This window comes from Rhipicephalus sanguineus, chromosome 4 (genome assembly GCF_013339695.2).
Source record: "Rhipicephalus sanguineus isolate Rsan-2018 chromosome 4, BIME_Rsan_1.4, whole genome shotgun sequence".
NCBI classification, from domain to species: Eukaryota; Metazoa; Arthropoda; class Arachnida; order Ixodida; family Ixodidae; genus Rhipicephalus; species Rhipicephalus sanguineus.
In genome coordinates, this window is record NC_051179.1 from 169,241,032 (window position 1) to 169,258,280 (window position 17,249).

Consider the following 17,249-nt stretch of genomic DNA (forward strand, 5'->3'; position numbering starts at 1 on the left):
CACGCGGTTTGGCGCGAAGCGCCGAAGCAGAAGAAACGTCCGCACTCAACGAGTACACTCCACACACTCTTTTATATGGGAGACTCGCCTAGGTAAGCAGGAATGCCGAGCGGCGCCCATGCCTCGTACAGTGCAATACTGAACCGAAACCGAAACACAACAATGAGCTCGGCAGAGGGCACGGGGAAGCCAGTTTCGGCGCACGTCGCATTTTCAGCGCAGCTTAAGAAACTAGGCCCTAGAATTACGTATCTATGTATTGTTCTACATAGATACGATGGACACGATGATGCCGCCTTCCAGTACCCACCTACTGAGTACGCTCAAGAAGCTATGCCCGCGCCGACCATGCTGTCAAGTTGCGCCGTTCGGTTAACCGAATCGCAAGCGGGCCAACAATCGCTACGATCGCCTTCACAGAAAGGCGCCCACTTTTCTTCCTGGATCTCTTAGTCCTCCTTTGGTCTCCCACGACGTGTTGGCTTTCTGAAAAGTTCCTCTTCCGTACACCGGGACCATACCGTGTATCCCGCCAAGTGACCGACGTGACGTATGAATCGCCATTTTCCTTCGTCCTCGTCGACTCCCCCGCACCGACATTGTTCACATGTCCGTCTGTAGCCTATCACATACCGGAACCCACCGACGCGTGTGTATAGTGACCATCCTCGCGACCGTCTTTTTGCCCGCACCAAGTCGGTGCTTTCACCGCCGTCGGGTAATGTTATGTGCCGCTTACCTAGATGACAAGAGGAAGAGGACGCGTTCGTTGCTGCTTTCCCATCTTTGTTTCACCCCTACTTCTGTGGTTGTAAATACTGTAAATACAGCCTTCTTCTGTCGTCTCCCTAACAGTATTTTCTATTAAAGGCACACCACCTAATACTTACCTAGTGATGTTGCGCCTCAGATATGCTAATGTTTGCTTTTTGATCACACATGTACACAAGTATGAACCTAGACAGCCGTTCACGATGGCTGGCCTTGGGCAAGTGGTTCAACTTTGGCCGAGTGGCTGAATCGAGGGACGTTGCCGACGAGATAGGCAGAAAGACAGACCAAAATTCTGCGTTTAAGTTCCAAGAAGACTATCGTCTTTAAAAAGAGTCAAAAGAGGTCACGGCACCGTTACTCCCTCCAGGTTGCAATTAACCCCTTTTGGAAGGTAGGAACAGCAAAGAGAGTTAGCATTTCGAAGGAGTCACTGGACTCTCTCGTGAAGCACGTTTCGATTGGCTTCCGTGATGAAAGTGCCGCCGTATACCTGTTACCCCCCCCCCCCGAAATTTTGATGACACAGGGTGTTTTTATCGAAAATAAATGATGAAAGGCGTTTTTTCTCAAATAGTCAAGGCTTTCAGCAAGTGGGCCCCTTCCCGAAAACTTCCGGGCTACGGGCCGACTACGATGTACGCGGTAGTCACTTAATTTGGACACGCTTCGCCGATAACGCGGAAAAGCTCGAGGCTTTCGACGCGCGCGTTGTTGCGCCGCCGCCGTGCACTCTTTTCCCCGTTTCTGTTTGCTGTTTTCGTGGTTTGCCTACATCTACGATGACTTGACGTTATAACAGAATCGATGAGCGTACGTGACTGTGGGAGCTACGTGCGGTAATACCATTATGACATGTTCTGATCTCGACGTAGACGGCGTCCGCGCGCGCTGGGGTGTCGTTCGGGAGCTCGTACCAGCATGCATTTATGCGCATTTAATAATCGGTTACATTTGTAAAATACGCGGTCAGTAACCGCTCCGACTTGCCTCTAACTGCGGGCGGATGCGCTTTCGGTGTCGGGAATATGCCGGCCAAAGCCGGGCTTATCTGAAAGAAAATTCTGAAGCGATTTCTCAGAAAGGAAGTGCCTTCATTCGTGAATAGCCAGCGACTATTGCGAAACGACATTCCCGCCTCTCTACGTGAAATTTGTTTTCGTTGCGAAATTATTCAAAACTAAGCTCACGTGTCAGATGTGTGTACAGTAACGGTCTGTTGGCAAAGGGTTTTTAAATGCAAGTAATCAGCGTGTGTGTGTGTAGTTTTTGCCAGAATCCCGGATGACTTCTCCCGCCTCTTCAGTCCAGCTGACAGACACACTCGGGGAAACGAAGCTGTCGCTATGGTCTGGCGCCTCACCACTCGTTGATGGGAAAATCACAGCGAAGTTCGCCCTGTCAGCGAGGCACTCGGTCCTACATTTCCTTGGTTGGACAAAACGGTGTAGGAAAAGATGTTTGTGGCACCCACGTAAGAAGCTGAACCAATTTCGTTTGTTTGTTAAAACAGGCTCACATCATCTTGTGCTGCACGTTGACACCAGTAACGTGTTACAGAAGCTACTTTAGCACGATGTGTTCTACACGATAAGGGCAAAAACTTGGTTCTTACCATGCCTGTTTGCATTTGCTGTTTTGTTGGTGTCTTCATTATGTCTTTGTAGATCACTTATTGTGTCGATTTTCCAACCTCTTACTGCAATTCCGTTTCCTCATTATATTATCACGGTCTGCTTTTCAGATACAATTTTTCATGGCTGCTCACCGCTGGACGGCAGCAACATAGCAAGTCACAAATCTAATGCCTCCAGCCGTCAGCACTTTTTCATTTATTCATAATCATAAGGAATAAATATGGAAACATGATGCCGATTTCTGCCGTTTATTTTGCGCCATATGACACTACACTCTTATTCAAGTACCGTATAACGTCCGGCACATAAACGGCCCATTTTTATTCCACCACAACGTACTGCATATAAGCGGCCCTTCAATCGCCATTAAGCGTGACAAATTCTGCGGTGACGGATTGGGCCCGCTATATGCGGCCGCGAGCGGTCGCAACGCTTATATGGAGCCCGAGGCGGAAATGGCTCGAGCGGACGCAACGCTTATATGGGGCCCGACGCGAAAGGCGGACGCAACGCTTATATACAGAGCCCCGCCTCCCTGACCTTCGCCTGTGTGAAAAGCCACAAATACGTTTTATTTTTAATAAAAATTATGGCCTGTAGCATATCACGACACTGCTGCCACCTACATTCTTTTTGGTTTAGACTGTAAGCTAACAGTTGCAACAGGTCTCGTACTGCCGGAGCACCACCAGCTTCCCGTGAACACATGTGTGCCGCGCTTACATGTTTATCGTGTATTGTGTGCGTTTATTGCGTGCTTATCGTACGCGACATTCGTCGACTGGGCATTTTCCGCGTGTTGGGGCGTTCTCCTGCCTTGATCCAGTGGCGGATGATGGTCGTTGTTCGTTGCCACTCAACACAGCCTCACGGGACGCACAGCTTTGTGTCCGCGCTCAAAAGTGCTTTCTTGCTTCGTTCATCGATTACTCACGTTGATCGAGTGATCGAGTGTACTTCCGAAGACAATCCGCGTCCGAGTGTTTTGACAAGCGGCGACCGCGGTTCCACAGGAGCGGAAGCTTGAGCCTTTTGACGAGCGACTGTGCCAAACTTGGGTAAGTTGAAGAAGGTCGCTGAACTACGTAACTTTGTTACTTCATTGCATGAAAACTGTTTGCAGGAACCGTCGTGTTGGCACAGCGAGGATGATCAACAGATACCCGATAGGCAGGTATGTTTTGTGCTTTGGGTGCTCTTATATACACCACCATAAATGACATGTTTGAAGGATGCGCATTGCGCTACGCAATCTTATGCTTCGATCATGCAGGCCTCGTGTCGTTGTGCTGTTATTCCTTGACTGTTTACTGTACGAGATCATCGCTTGAGAGTGTTTCTAGAATCCCTTGTCGCCGTTAGAAAGTGTGTGCTTTTAAACACATGGGATCGTCCCATAATGTTTTCACTGTGGTGATGCGAGAGTTCACCAAACTCGGCAATAACACGCAAAATTATCACAAGACTGGGGACGTGATACAGGGGCGTAGCCAAGGGGGGTGTTGGGGGGGTTCAACCCCCCCCCCCCCCCGAAATTTTTCAGTTTTGCTTGCGTATATAGGCACGCACACATACAAACGCACGCACGAACATACATAAAGTATGGTTGAACCCCCCCCCCCGAAAAAAATTTCTGGCTACGCCCCTGACGTGATAGCAAAACACACAGCCCTGACACGCGCACACGATGATGGATATGTTTTCGTGGTTGCGTCCCCGAGCTTTTCGCCAGAAATCCATGCAGTTGTTTTGTGGTTAGGATTTTAACCTAGCTGCCTCATAAATGTTTTAAAGGAGCTCACTCGAAGTAATGTATTTGAGTGAATTACGTTACGTACTGGTACTAAGTGCACACTCCAACAAATGCGTACTTAATGTGAAGAAGCACATGTTTATATCAAATAGTGTTAGTAGACGAATATGTCAATTCAATTAGGTTAATTAAGCTAACACATGCTACTCTTTGTTTCAATATTGTGTGTTTGAGAAAATATGCGTGAGCTCGTGTTCTGCCATTATATATTTTTTCTTAGCATCTTTAAGCACACGAGGTTCTCTATCACAAATAACTTAGATTGTGCTCATGTTGCGAGAATGTTGCTTTATTGTGTGGTGCTTTAAGTTATTGTATTTTCACGCTTTTTTTTTACTTAGCATAGTACCAATATTGCTCTCTTACTTAAATGCATAACCAAGGTTTAGTATGCAGTGATTTAGGGTTTATTGAGCTTTGTAAGGTCATAAATTAAAAGAAAAAGATCTCAATTCTCATATATGTTTCCAGAAGTTCACAGAAAGTTGGAAAATATTATCGGTTTTGTGAAGGCCTTACATAACTTAAAATGAAATCAAATTGACAGCTCAACTCTACAAGACAAACTACACGGGAATTCGCTTTAGAGAACCAAAAGTTTGTTCCCTGAATGGCTTACATTCATGATGCAATACAATATGCATGGCTCATTCCCACCTCACACCAAGTGCACATGGACCACGCACACTCTTTCATTTTTTTTATATTTCGATAAAAGTGTGCATATCGTTATTTTCATGTGGATCGCCCATAGGCTATCGTGCATATTTCGGGTATTCCTTACAGTCTTGGGCAATAACTAGTTACTAGTAACGCGTTACCGGTAACTAGTTACTTTTTTCGGTAACTTGTAACTGTAACTAGTTACTTTTAATTTATAGGAACTTGTAACGGTAACACTGTTACTTTTTTACAGAGTAACTGTAATGGGAAATACCGTTACAGTTACTTTCCCATATCCTCTCCACCTTTCATCTTTCCACAGCACGGCTCCCCTACCAATTTAGGGGTGGAGGTCGCTTAGAGAATTATCTACCCTGCAGAAGACCGAGGTCAGCAGTCAGTCTTTAACACAACTTAAGTTTACTTGTAAACTACATGTCGTAAGTCAATCATGTTGGAACTGAACAACTTGCTAAATTCAAGTAGTTTTTTTTTTCCGGCGTATATATATCCTTTTTGTCACTTGAGCTTCTAGCTCGGTTCTTGGTGTACCGGTGGAACATCACGACGCCAAGTTTATATTCTCCTTCGTCCGAGGCTGCGCAATAATCGTGTTTGACTGACGGCTAGAAAGCAGCAGAGCGCGAAACGGTTGAGAGGCACAAATACTGTGAACTAAGTAATTTTTCAAAACCTCTTTGAAACTAATTGTAAAAGGTTTACTCCAACTTAATACAACAATTATTAACAAAATCACATGGACGTTTTGCCTCCTATGCATGTGACATCCTCAGTATACACTGGCAACAAGAAAAAGAAAAGGAAAGAAAGAAAAAAATTTGCGGAGATCGACCAGTGTCCCATACGTCCGTGTAAACCAGTAGGGGAATGTGGTTGTTGCATGTTATAGTCGGATACAACTTTAGAAGTCAGCGGCATTTTCTCCTCAAAGGCAGATGAACACAAGCCTGCACCAATGGGCGCGCACTCGGGACGGACATCATGAGCGGGATGGCGGTGGCTTCGCCTTTGGAGAACATCGGCGCGTGCATGAGCGGGACTATTTCTTTTCTTTAGTCTCTCCTGACTTCTTAAGTTGTATCCGACTATAGTTACTATATATGCTACGACATGGCTCCTAAAGGTGCCATATACAGTAACTATATTGCAAGCCGACGCGTCGCGGCGAATGAACCGCGATTCCAGGAGTTCCTTCCCCTCACCTTCGTTCACGAGCCAGCGTCGTCACAGTGTTTACGTCAAAGCTATGCCCTGTTCTCCGGAAGTGTTAAACAAGCTCCATCTTAGAATGCGTTGCATGAGTTGCTTTAACAACATCCCGTTTGCCTTCTTTAAGCCTCGTTGATTCTTTCCTTCCCATTTCGCCGATGCAAGTCGCGTCGCAATGCCCGCATCGGGCTTGTATATCACCCTACTCTGATCGTCTGCAGGTGTGCAATCTTTGGGTTTCGCGAACACATGCCCCAGAGTATAACGGGACTTAGAAACGGTTTGTATGCCCAGCGGACGCAAAGCTAACCGAACAGGGTCTGATACACCTTGAACATATATATGGAACAGACACAATGGACGTCGTCTTCATTCGTCACACACTCTCCGTTGCTATTTGCATGCGCTTCTGGGTGTCGTTAATAAACATCCTATGATACTGCTGTCGTTCTAGTGCATCAACCACATTTTCCATTTTGAGTATCAGAGGACATTTGTTATTATTATTTGCAAATAAATTCCCTTTTTCACCAACGGTGCATGAACAACAAAATTGATGCAACAAAATGAGGTGTACACAACAAATGCTTGTGTTTGGCCCCCTATTAGGTTTACTTCGTCTAGGGTTTTACCACGTGCAATTTTGACTGCCCGCATGCCTTCATACATATTTAATAAATGAATTCTATCGTTTGGTTTGTAATCTATTATTTATTTTATACAGTAACGGAAAAGTAGCGACGTTACTTCGTCACAGTAACTGCAACAAAGTAACGACGTTACTTGTCACAGTAAGTGTAACTGTAACAGGTTACTTTTGGAAACTCTGTAACTGTAACTGTAACAGTTACTTTAACAGAGCCAATGACTTCACCCATCAAGCACGTGTTTTTCAGACACCCCTCTCAATATCACTTAAATTCCACATGTGGGCTTTTAAAAGTACGCCGCCCGCTTTCCCCGCCTGTAGTTGCCTTACCCACCATCTTCTGCAGCCCTTTGTGAGGGCTAGACGTGCCGCCCTTCTGCAGCCTTTCCAAGTGGCTTTCATACTCCACTCTTTTTTTTTTGCCTTTGACGGCTCTCGCTCAGTAGACCCCCCCCCCCCTTTTCCATTTTTTTTTCTTTTTTTCTCTCCTTTTTCTTGCTTTTTTTTTTCCTTCTTTGCAGCTCCCCTTACTTCTGAGATGAGAGGCCTGAGCGCCGTTGCAAACTTTCTTGAAATGATGTGGCAAGGGCTACACTCCTCTCTCTAGTTTTCTCTTTCCAGGCAGCAATTACCAACAGCGACAAGCACCACCGCTAGACATGACGTCAACACTAACCCTTTAAAACTAACACGCCAAGGATGACAAGGTGCCTTCGATAAAGATAGGTCCCCCTATGGAAACGTCGGCCAGCCTGTCTGAGGCACTTTCTCCTGTTTGAAACCTATCCCACTTTTTTGGCTTAGGTAACTGTAACACTGTTACATTTTACTGGTAACGTGCCCATGACTGATTGCTTACTGTGTACATGTGTGAATGTTGAACACGCAATGGCACTCTTTCAATAGTCTGCAAGTGGCTGGTCCACTAATACCTGTTCTTATTGCACCCTGATCCCTTCATTCAAGGATCGATCTCTTTAATATATGAATATAGACTTGCCTGAGGACATGTTTGGTACTCACTATCTGTGTGTGGTTGGGTTTGTCTTGAGTGAAAATCAACATTTCCTTGTGGTATCTATTATGCATGTATCAGCGATGAGAGCTGTTCATGGCACCGACACAGAGGACAGATTGCAGTACAAGATAGGAGCATACTTCCTGCAAGCCCGGGCAAGCCATAATGAGTGGTAGGCATTTCTTTTCATCACTAGATTGCGACAGTTTGGACACATAGCACCTATAGACCTTATGCAAAATCTGCTGCCATCTAGCGGCCGCTGTGTGCATTTCCGCCATGTTGAAGGCTAAGCGCGCTCCGCATGTAGACAAGGAGCGTACATATCAACGTGTGGCGGCTGATAAGAACGAAAATGCCAACATATTTTCGAGTGCTGTGTTGCTGAGATTGAGGAAATTGGGATGCTGAAAGAAGGTTTGCAGGAACCAAGCCTCCATGTTAGTACATTTCCTCGTGGCCGACGAGAATCAGCAGATCGTTCCGTTGCTTCGGTTACTGCTTACGACTAACGCCGTGTTTCCGTTCGCCGTTAATATATGTGGTATGTGACAGCATCGGCACTCATCAGAGAACACTCTTTCATGTCATGCCAGAACAAGAAAGTTTTCGCACCGTGTGCTTGCTGCAGGCACAAACCCGCTTCGTGTACGAGCTTCAAAGCTGCATCGCGGCTACTCGCGCATGCCTGCGCTGCTGTTGATATTAGCTTGTTTATTAAATTGCGATAACAATTACATGTTAGACAGATAGCTCGTGCGCGTCATTGATTTGCAGCGGACGGACCGATTGTGCTGGAGCGTGTTGTTTGTAGTTTGTTTTCGATGGTGGAGTTTAACAAGGTAGCGTCTGGTGGGATGCTTTGCGTGCGTATTTCTTCACTATGCGTATTTTTCAAGCATTTCATGTGGTATCACTGCCAGGTTCAGACGGGTTGCCCGGATGTCCTGACCGCCCCCACCCCTTACTTTTTTTTGTTTAACTTATACCCCAGGAAGAGCAAATCAGGTTCTCCCAAAAGCTGATCCCCCCTTCGGAAAAATCCTCTGTACACTCCAGTTTGCTATGAAATGTTAACAGGTGCTTCAAGTGCGTGGTACTTTTCTTATGAAACTAAATAAAATGCTGTTCCGGGAAATGTGCTACATTCTACCGTGGGTGCGCTACCGCTGGTTACGCGCTGAGGCGGTTTCAGTCGGCGAAGCAAAACTGCCTTGCCGCAACGGGTTTAAATTGTAAAGCACCAGTAGGCCCCTAAAGCGACAATGTGAACACGAATATTCTTGGCGTTTCCTGTTATATAGGATCACATATCGGAAGGATATTCAATAAAATACCAGCTGATCGGCATCTACTTCTAGGAGACACTACACTTTTCATGTTCACTTTCCACGTGCATGAGATGCGCAATTTTCTGCATTTTAATCGCACGGTAATTCTGTACATAACATAGGTCGGATGACTACAACAGCGAAATAATATTATTTCAAAGATAAAAAGAGGACAACGTTTTATTTAAAATTAGATGGACACTACGTCGGCTCGACATAGGCTGTCCCTCATGAAATATGCTTTCAATTGGGTCAACTGCACTTTCTTACCGTCATCGCTGCGCCTAGCCGCGCTAAATAAAGCCTCTTCCCAACCATCCTACATTATACAAGCATGATATTCAGATAGCTAACAACGCTTTATTCGCTACACTGAAAACAGACAGGCCAATTTGTAACCTAGCGCAGAGCTTCATTATCGACGACGACAGGCCTGCACGTGACTCGCAGTGTCAAACTTGTACCTTCTTCTCGCTGTGAGGCGGTTCTTTACACGTAATAACCGTCAACGTAAAAACTAGGAAATGCCGGTAACGTGTACAGGCCCGCCTGACATTTTTATGCCCTGATTGCCGACTACCAAAGCGGATACAAGCAAGAAGTGATAGCGGCGACAGCAATAGAATTCGGGCACAAGCCTCCAACATGGCGCCGAATCGTTAGCTTCGTCAAACCTCCAACAGATGGCAGCAATTTTGCATAAGGTCTATTGATATACAGCATATACTGGCCTTTAGCTTAGGAGTGAGAAACGTACCTTCTGCACTTCAGTGCAATGCATATTATTTAGTTTGCATTCCTTGAACATGGAACGTCGAATAGTTTGTATTGTTGAGCTTGTAATCTTTGAACATGGGATGTCGCTAGAGCCAACGTTTTGAAACTTGGAGTTGTCTTCATAAAGGGAGCAACTGTTAATTCTTGATGTTGCCATCTTGATGAAGGCAAGTCTACTCGTACAAGAGTTGGCTGCAGTGACATACCGTTTGAAGATTTTTTTCGTCTCTTCAAGCCTCCTCCATCTTCCATCGAACATCTGTGTTGTTTGTGCTGCCATGAAACTGTGGTGCAGCTGCCATGAAAAAAAAAAATTGGGCGTGCGCAGGCACAGCTCCATCGAAGAAAAATAATTATTTCTTTGTTAAAGATAGTGAAGGCACACTAATGCAATCTCAGCCAAGATTATTAATAGTTGCTGACTCAATTTTAATGTAGTAGTTTCGTTGCTGTGCATACGCACGATGAAACTCTCATCAAAAAGTGGGAAGCAACCACACATGCTCCAGTGTTCAGCTAACCAGTCATCACTGCCTTTCTTTATGTTTCAGTCTTCCCTGAGCCTTTCTTTGATACACTGCCCCATTTGCCCCACATAATGCTTATCCCATCATCTGATAAACGATGCCTTCCTTACAGAGCACATAATGTGTCCTGTGATTCCTATTGCAGCCAAGTGAGTGTCTGGGTTGCAACCTTTTCATAGTTTAGCACGCTTATTTGAGGCCGTGAACACTATGCTGATGATTGCCCGAGCACCAACCGTTCTTATATTGTCGGATATCCCGTGCAGGTATGACATAGTGGCAAACATATTTTGGCCATCACGATTAGCCATTTCTTTGGCCTGGCAGCTGGAAGGTGTTTGTTTAGTAGGGCTTCTGCAGCCAATACAGCAAGGGGAGCAGGATATCCTGCTTGCATCCAGCGAGTTCTTGAAATCAAGCCTCGTCCACAAGAAATAGGAACATGATTATTTAGTACAATATGCAAGCACATAAGTTTTTAAATGTTTTAGATATGAGGATGACTGCGTCTTTCTTTATTAAATACCACAAAGGTTCTTTCGAATCTGAAGCCACTAACATATTAACACTGGCACATGATTACTAACACCCACTGGTGCTTACCCACGAGCATCCGGGCAAGGATTGTACCATATCAGGTTCCTGAATGTACAATTTCATTTGCATAAAAAGTGCATGAGCTAGTTATACGAACTGATGGGAAACAAGCCATTGCTGCCTCTTAGTTTCTCCCACTCAATAATGGTAGAAAGGTGCATTGTCTGACACTGCTTGGACAGTGGCGTAGCGAGGGGGTAGCAGACCGGGCCCATGCCCCCACTCGCCCTCTTCCCCGAAATGAATTTCTGCCTATGCCACTGTGGCTCGCTAACGCAGTAAAATTTCTGTTCCTATTACTTGTGGACAAGCCTTAATTTCCAAAGAACTCCCCTGACACAAGCAGGATATCCTGTTCACCTTGCTGTATCGTTTGCATATGCCCTACCCAGAAAACCACCTTCCAGTTGCCAAGCCAAAAAAAAAAAAAGCCAAATCTTGATGGCCGAAAAATGTTTGCCACGATGCCATATCTGCACGGAATATTCAACAATATAAAAACGGTTGGTGCTCGGAATCATCAGCATAATGTTCATGGCCTCAAATAAGCATGTTAAACTATGGAAAAGCAGCAACCCAGATACTCAGAGGAGAGGCTTGGCTGCAATAAGAATCACAGGACACGTTACGTGCCCTGCATATAAGGTACCGTTTATCAGATACTCCTATCATGGGGTAAGCATTATAGAGGGCAAATGGGGCAACATCTCAAGGAAAGATTCAGGGAACATTGCAACAATGTAAAGAAACGCAGCGATTGCCTGTTTGCCAAACAGTAAAGAAACTATACTACATTGATTATTGAGTCAGCAAGTATTCATAATCTTGGCCGAGATTGCGTTAGTGTGTCATTACACTACTTGTCAAAGAAATAACTATTTTTCCTGGACGCAGCTGTGCCTGCGCATGTTGAAGTTTTTCTTTTTAAATTATAAATATGTGTGATCTGAGTCCAAAAAACACTTAAAAGATAGCGCCTATCTGTGTCCCTTCTTGTCCTGTCTTCACTACTCTCTGCAATAAACGTAATGGTTAAAAGGGAGCCGTTCGGCGACCTAACAGCTTGTCACTATTAGTGGGTTAGTAGGCCTTGAGGCGCTCCACGTTGACTATGTCGCGCCCTCGACGGCGCATGTCCAAAGCTGGTTCGATGGGTTCGATCAGGTAGTTGACCGGTGATGTGCGCTCGATGACCCGGTAGGGGCCTTCGTATTTCGGCAGTAGTTTTGAAGAGAGGCCAGTTGCAGTGGTAGGGACCGAGAGCCATACGAGCGCTCCGGCGACTAACGTGGACTCAGAAGTGGTGGTGCCACCGTGAAGGCTCTTCTGCCGCTCTTGTTCGTGCGTTGTAAAGGTCTTTGCAAGCTTGCGACACTCTTCAGCAAGCCTGGCTGTGTCAGAAATAGGCGCACACTCAGATGGATCCGGCTTGTAGGGTAGTATCGTGTCAATGGTGTGCGACGGGTGCCTTCCGTACAACAGGAAGAAGGGTGAAAAACCAGTAGTGTTCTGAGGGGCGGTATTATAGGCGTAGGTGACGAAGGGCAGAATGGCATCCCAATTTGTGTGATCGGCGGCGACATACATTGAGAGCATGTCGCCGAGCGTGTGGTTAAAGTGTTCGGTTAGGCCATTCGTCTGCGGGTTGTAAGCAGTAGTTTTGCGGTGAACAGCATGGCACTCTTTGAGAATGGCTTCGACGACTTCCGACAAGAAGACACGGCCTCGATCGCTGAGAAGCTTCTAGGGTGGACCGTGACGCAGCATGAATCGGTGTAGCAGGAAGGAGGCAACATCGCACGCTGTAGCCGCTGTGAGGGCAGCGGTTTCGGCAGATCGCGTTAGATGGTCAACGGCGATGATGGCCCAACGGTTACCAGCCGAGGTCAGAGGAAGTGGTCCATACAAATCGATGCCCACGCGCCCAAACGGATGGTTAGGGCAAGGTAATGGTTGTAGACCGACTGGTGACACGTGCGTTGAAGGTTTTCGGTGTTGGCAATCGAGGCAGGAGCGGACGAACTTCTGCACGTAACGGTACATCCCTCGCCAGAAGTATCGTTGTCGAATGCGGTGGTAAGTTTTGGATACCCCAGAGTGCGCGCATTGCGGATCAGAGTGGAAGGACTCGCATATTTCAGCACGCAGACTTCGGGGTATCACAAGTAGCCACTGGCGGCCGTTGGCGTTGTAATTGCGTCGGTGCAGTAGGTTGTCACGAATGGCGAAATTGTGGGCTTGACGACGCAACGGGCGAGTGGTTGGTGTTGCCGACGGATCAGTGAGCAAGTCTATCAGCGAGGTGATCCATTTATCCTTGCGCTGCTCGGTAGTGATGGTGTGAACGTCGATGGAAGAAACAGCAATGTGAGATACTGAGCAGGAGGCATTGGCGTCAGGCAAGGGGGAGCGCGAGAGGGCGTCGGCATCAGCATGCTGGCGTCCGTTGCGGTACAGCACGCGGATGTCGTAGTCTTGCAGGCAAAGTGCCCAGCGGGCGAGACGGCCCGAGGGATCCTTCAATGATGACAGCCAGCATAGTGCATGATGATCGGTGACGACATCAAATGGGCGACCATACAAATAATACATGAAAATTTACTACTTTGAAAATTATTAGAGAAATACAAATGCAGAGGTTCATTATTCACATAAAGGCCTATTCATACAGCAAATATGAACAAACTAAGATGTTCACAGAAGTAACCATAGCGTCCCAAATTTGACTAATTTTCACTAACGCAGCGTTTGTCGTGAATTTTTAAAAATGCATAATTTGCTCAGAATTCCATCAAATTATAAGAGCTATTTCTTCTTCACTTCTACTTATGCTAAATAGAAAGATATTTGTAATGTATAGCTTCAGTAGCTGCCAGCATGGTTGCGAATTTACGAAAACGCACTCTTCGTAAGATGGTCGTCGTCAACCGGCGACGCTCGTCGAATTTTCCTGTGTTGAAAAAAATTTTTATGTGAAAACAAATTGCGATTTCGTGCTGTGCAGTCATATGTGCACAACATACAAAATTATCAGGAAAATCGGAAACATCAAGTATACACCTTTTTTTTTATCTTTCGTGGAATCGACCATTGTAAATGATGTTATCTCTGTGAAAACACTTGGGTTCAGGTGATATCTTAAGTATCTGCGTGATTTCTAGAAAAGTTAGTCGTGAGTTCAGCACTGCTATGTGCTCTTTTCTTGAGTAGCTGTGCTATCCTGTCAAGATGTTTAACAAGTAACAACGCACTTGAATGTGGATTCTTCTTTGTGGCAAAAGAGCGCAGACAACGGGACGAAGAACATACAGGGCACAGAGCTGACTATCAACTGATTTCCTTATTGGAAAGTCTGAGAATCTGTAGGCAGGCGAGCAAAAATCGAAAAATGGCACAAATGCTATCAAGTGACTCGGCCGCCCGGCTTTTTTTTTTGGATAGGGTTTACAAGATGCGGCAGAAGCCGATTTCATTAAAACATAAACACAAGCAAAAAATGGCAAAAAAGAACAATGACATGGTGGTCAATACCAAACTGATTAAAACCGCTAAAAGTCTGACATTCATAAATCAACAAAAACGAAGAACCAGGGTCTGAAAAAAAAAAGGTTTTTAAGCAAGTGACAGCAAGGCTAGAAAACTGCAACCACTAACAATAAAACAGAAAACAAAACAAGAAAACAAAACATGTGACAACAAGCTTAGTGATCACAATTGAGGCTCATGGCAGCTAATTTCTTCGTCAAATAGTGCTAGTGATAGCGCGCTAACGCAAGCTGCTCCCCTTTTGTGAATTATGTGCGCCTCACAAATTTTGTGAGCACATTACTCCCGATATTTCATGAGAACTTGCACATTGTCAAGCAATGGGGAGCAGCCGCATGATGTACAATGCCAGGTTCCTGCCTGTTGTTGCTTTTAAAGATTTGGCATGTTCACGCATTTTGTAATTTATGCATCGTCCGGTTTGTCCTACATATGATTTTCTGCATGATAATGGAATGTCATAAATGACGTTCTTCACGCATTCAATGAAATGATTTCTGTGCTTCTTGTCACAGCAAAAGGATACTGTTTCATCCCTGTTAACTAGCCTGCATAGGGAGGCCAGATGGTTTGGGATGGAGCACAAAACTCTTATGCCTACTCTGCCTGCAGTCTTCTTCAACCTATGAGAGAAACCGTGAATGTAGGGAACGTCAGCCAAGGGAGAGCGAGTGTGCTTGTTTGGCCTGTTATTTCTGGTCGTTCTAAGAGTGACGAGCATCTTTTCAGCTAGGGAGCTCAAAAGAGCACTAGGGAACCCCGCGCTCCTCGAGCGTTCCACTTGAATCGTAAAACTTGTTTCCGTCCACTGAGGGCATGATCGGATGAGGGCGTTTCTCATGGCAGAATAGCCTATTCCTGGAGTCATCCAGGAGTCATGCATGGAGTACCATTTGAGTAGCGAAAGGATGCTGTTATGCAACGTTACATCAAAGAAGCTGACCGAGCTAATTGGCCTGTATATGATAGCTGGCCTATCTATGACACCACAGCCCTCAGAAGTGCTGTATAGCGGTTTGTTTTCTTATGTTTTTGATCAAAGCAGCATTAAGCCAAGGCTATGGGGTTGGGCATTGAATACACGTGGATTATTCAAGTAAAATGGTAAAAATGATATCACTATTTCGAAACAGAAAGTCATCAATCATAAATTGCAGCATCTGTTGATGTGTTGCGCTAAGCTGTTCGCTTCAATGCCAAACTACATTTTCACACTCTCTCTTGCAGGTTTCAAATACAGCAACTGTACCACCACAACAGTGCAGCACAGGAGAGCCTATCGTCAGTGCCGCGTCGAGAAATTAAATAAAAAAGCACTTACTCCTGGAAACTTCTCGTATCATCTTATTGGTTTGTTTGTGATTATAAAACTGCACTTTCATGGGAATTGAATCAACTAGCCCCATTTATTGTCCCATTGAAACTAAATAAATTGACAATGTAGAGCTTGTTTCCAAATGCCTGCATCATAGGCCTACAAGATTACTTATTGGCTTCAAAATACTCTTACATGTAAAGAACGCTGTTGATATAGTCATTGCTGGAAATGTTCTGCTGATATTTTTGTTACAATCCTCTAAAGCCTACACACTTTCGTATTGTTAACCACAAAAAGATTTATTGACCTGTGTGCAGCAAACATGCTGTTGCAGGCATAAGGCTGCAATACGCTGAAACTCATACATCAGAATTCTACACACTAACAGCAGCCAATTCCTTGTAGACCCTCATTAGGTGTGCATGAGAAAGCGCATTAGACTGGCAAAAGACAGTCTAATGATTCTGATGTCTAAAGACATTAGTCTCTTTATTGAAATACATTAATTTTTTTTTCTGTGAGATTAGCTGATGCATGCTCCTTGTGTTAAGTAAGATGCAATTTTTCTAGTTCATGAAGTTGACTGACGTTATCAAATGATGTAGCAAATTTTCATCAATAGTTGCTGCAAATAGCTAACATGCACGGTGGAAATTTGCTAACTTACAAATACTATTTTCCTGCATTTAGTAACTAAGTAATAACCGTCGTGGTAGTAATGTTACTAGCTTAGCTTACTACCTTCCAATAAGTAGTAACAGGAACTAGTAACTGTCATGGTAGTAAATTTACTAACTTTCTGTTACTACCTTTGGTATGTAATAGCTGCAGGTAGTAAATGACATGGTAGTAACTTTACTACCTTGCCGTTTACTACCTGCAGTTACTACTTAGGTAGTGAATGTTGTGACAGCAATTTACTACCTCAAAGTTAGTAAGTAGCACTACCTTTTCTTTTAAGAGTGTAGAATGATGTGTCTTGTACTTAATATTGTTTGGGACACAATTGCAAGGAAAGTGCACACGTTCAAAGCCAAATTGCTAAGGTAGCTTGCTAGAAAATAACAAGTGGACTGCCCCCTTATTTGTTTTGAAAGGATAAGTTCATGAGATTCAATTAGCTTAATCTAATCCAATAGCAGCTTTGAAAACCACTTCAGAGAAACTACTGCCGAGATCCTTTAGGGGGCCATTATGTGCACAGGTGCTGAAGTGGAACACGTGGAGGTTGAAAATTGAGCAATAAAGAATATGGCATGTATTTTAGGGTGATTTTATTTTTACCTTCGTTATTTTGTTCACACAATGCCCTATTACTCCAACAAGAGAGCATATAGGTGAAGAACCCTTGCAATGCATCCTATTGTATATG

At 44.8% G+C, this 17,249-nt stretch overlaps 1 long non-coding RNA gene across 3 annotated transcripts in view; it reads left to right on the top strand.

Annotated features, from left to right (window-relative positions):
* Nucleotides 1-15,875, top strand: part of LOC125758141 (uncharacterized) — a 27,296-nt gene extending 11,421 nt beyond the window's left edge. Inside the window, exons 1-3 of one of the 3 annotated variants that reach the window (XR_007415901.1) lie at nt 2,872-3,582; nt 7,860-7,953; nt 15,787-15,875. This is a non-coding gene — a long non-coding RNA (uncharacterized LOC125758141). Of the gene's footprint in view, nt 1-2,871; nt 3,583-7,859; nt 7,954-15,786 lie in introns of those variants that run through there. The other 2 variants (XR_007415899.1, XR_007415900.1) reach the window with 2 other exon arrangements.
* The last annotated feature ends 1,374 nt before the right edge of the window (nt 15,876-17,249 follow it).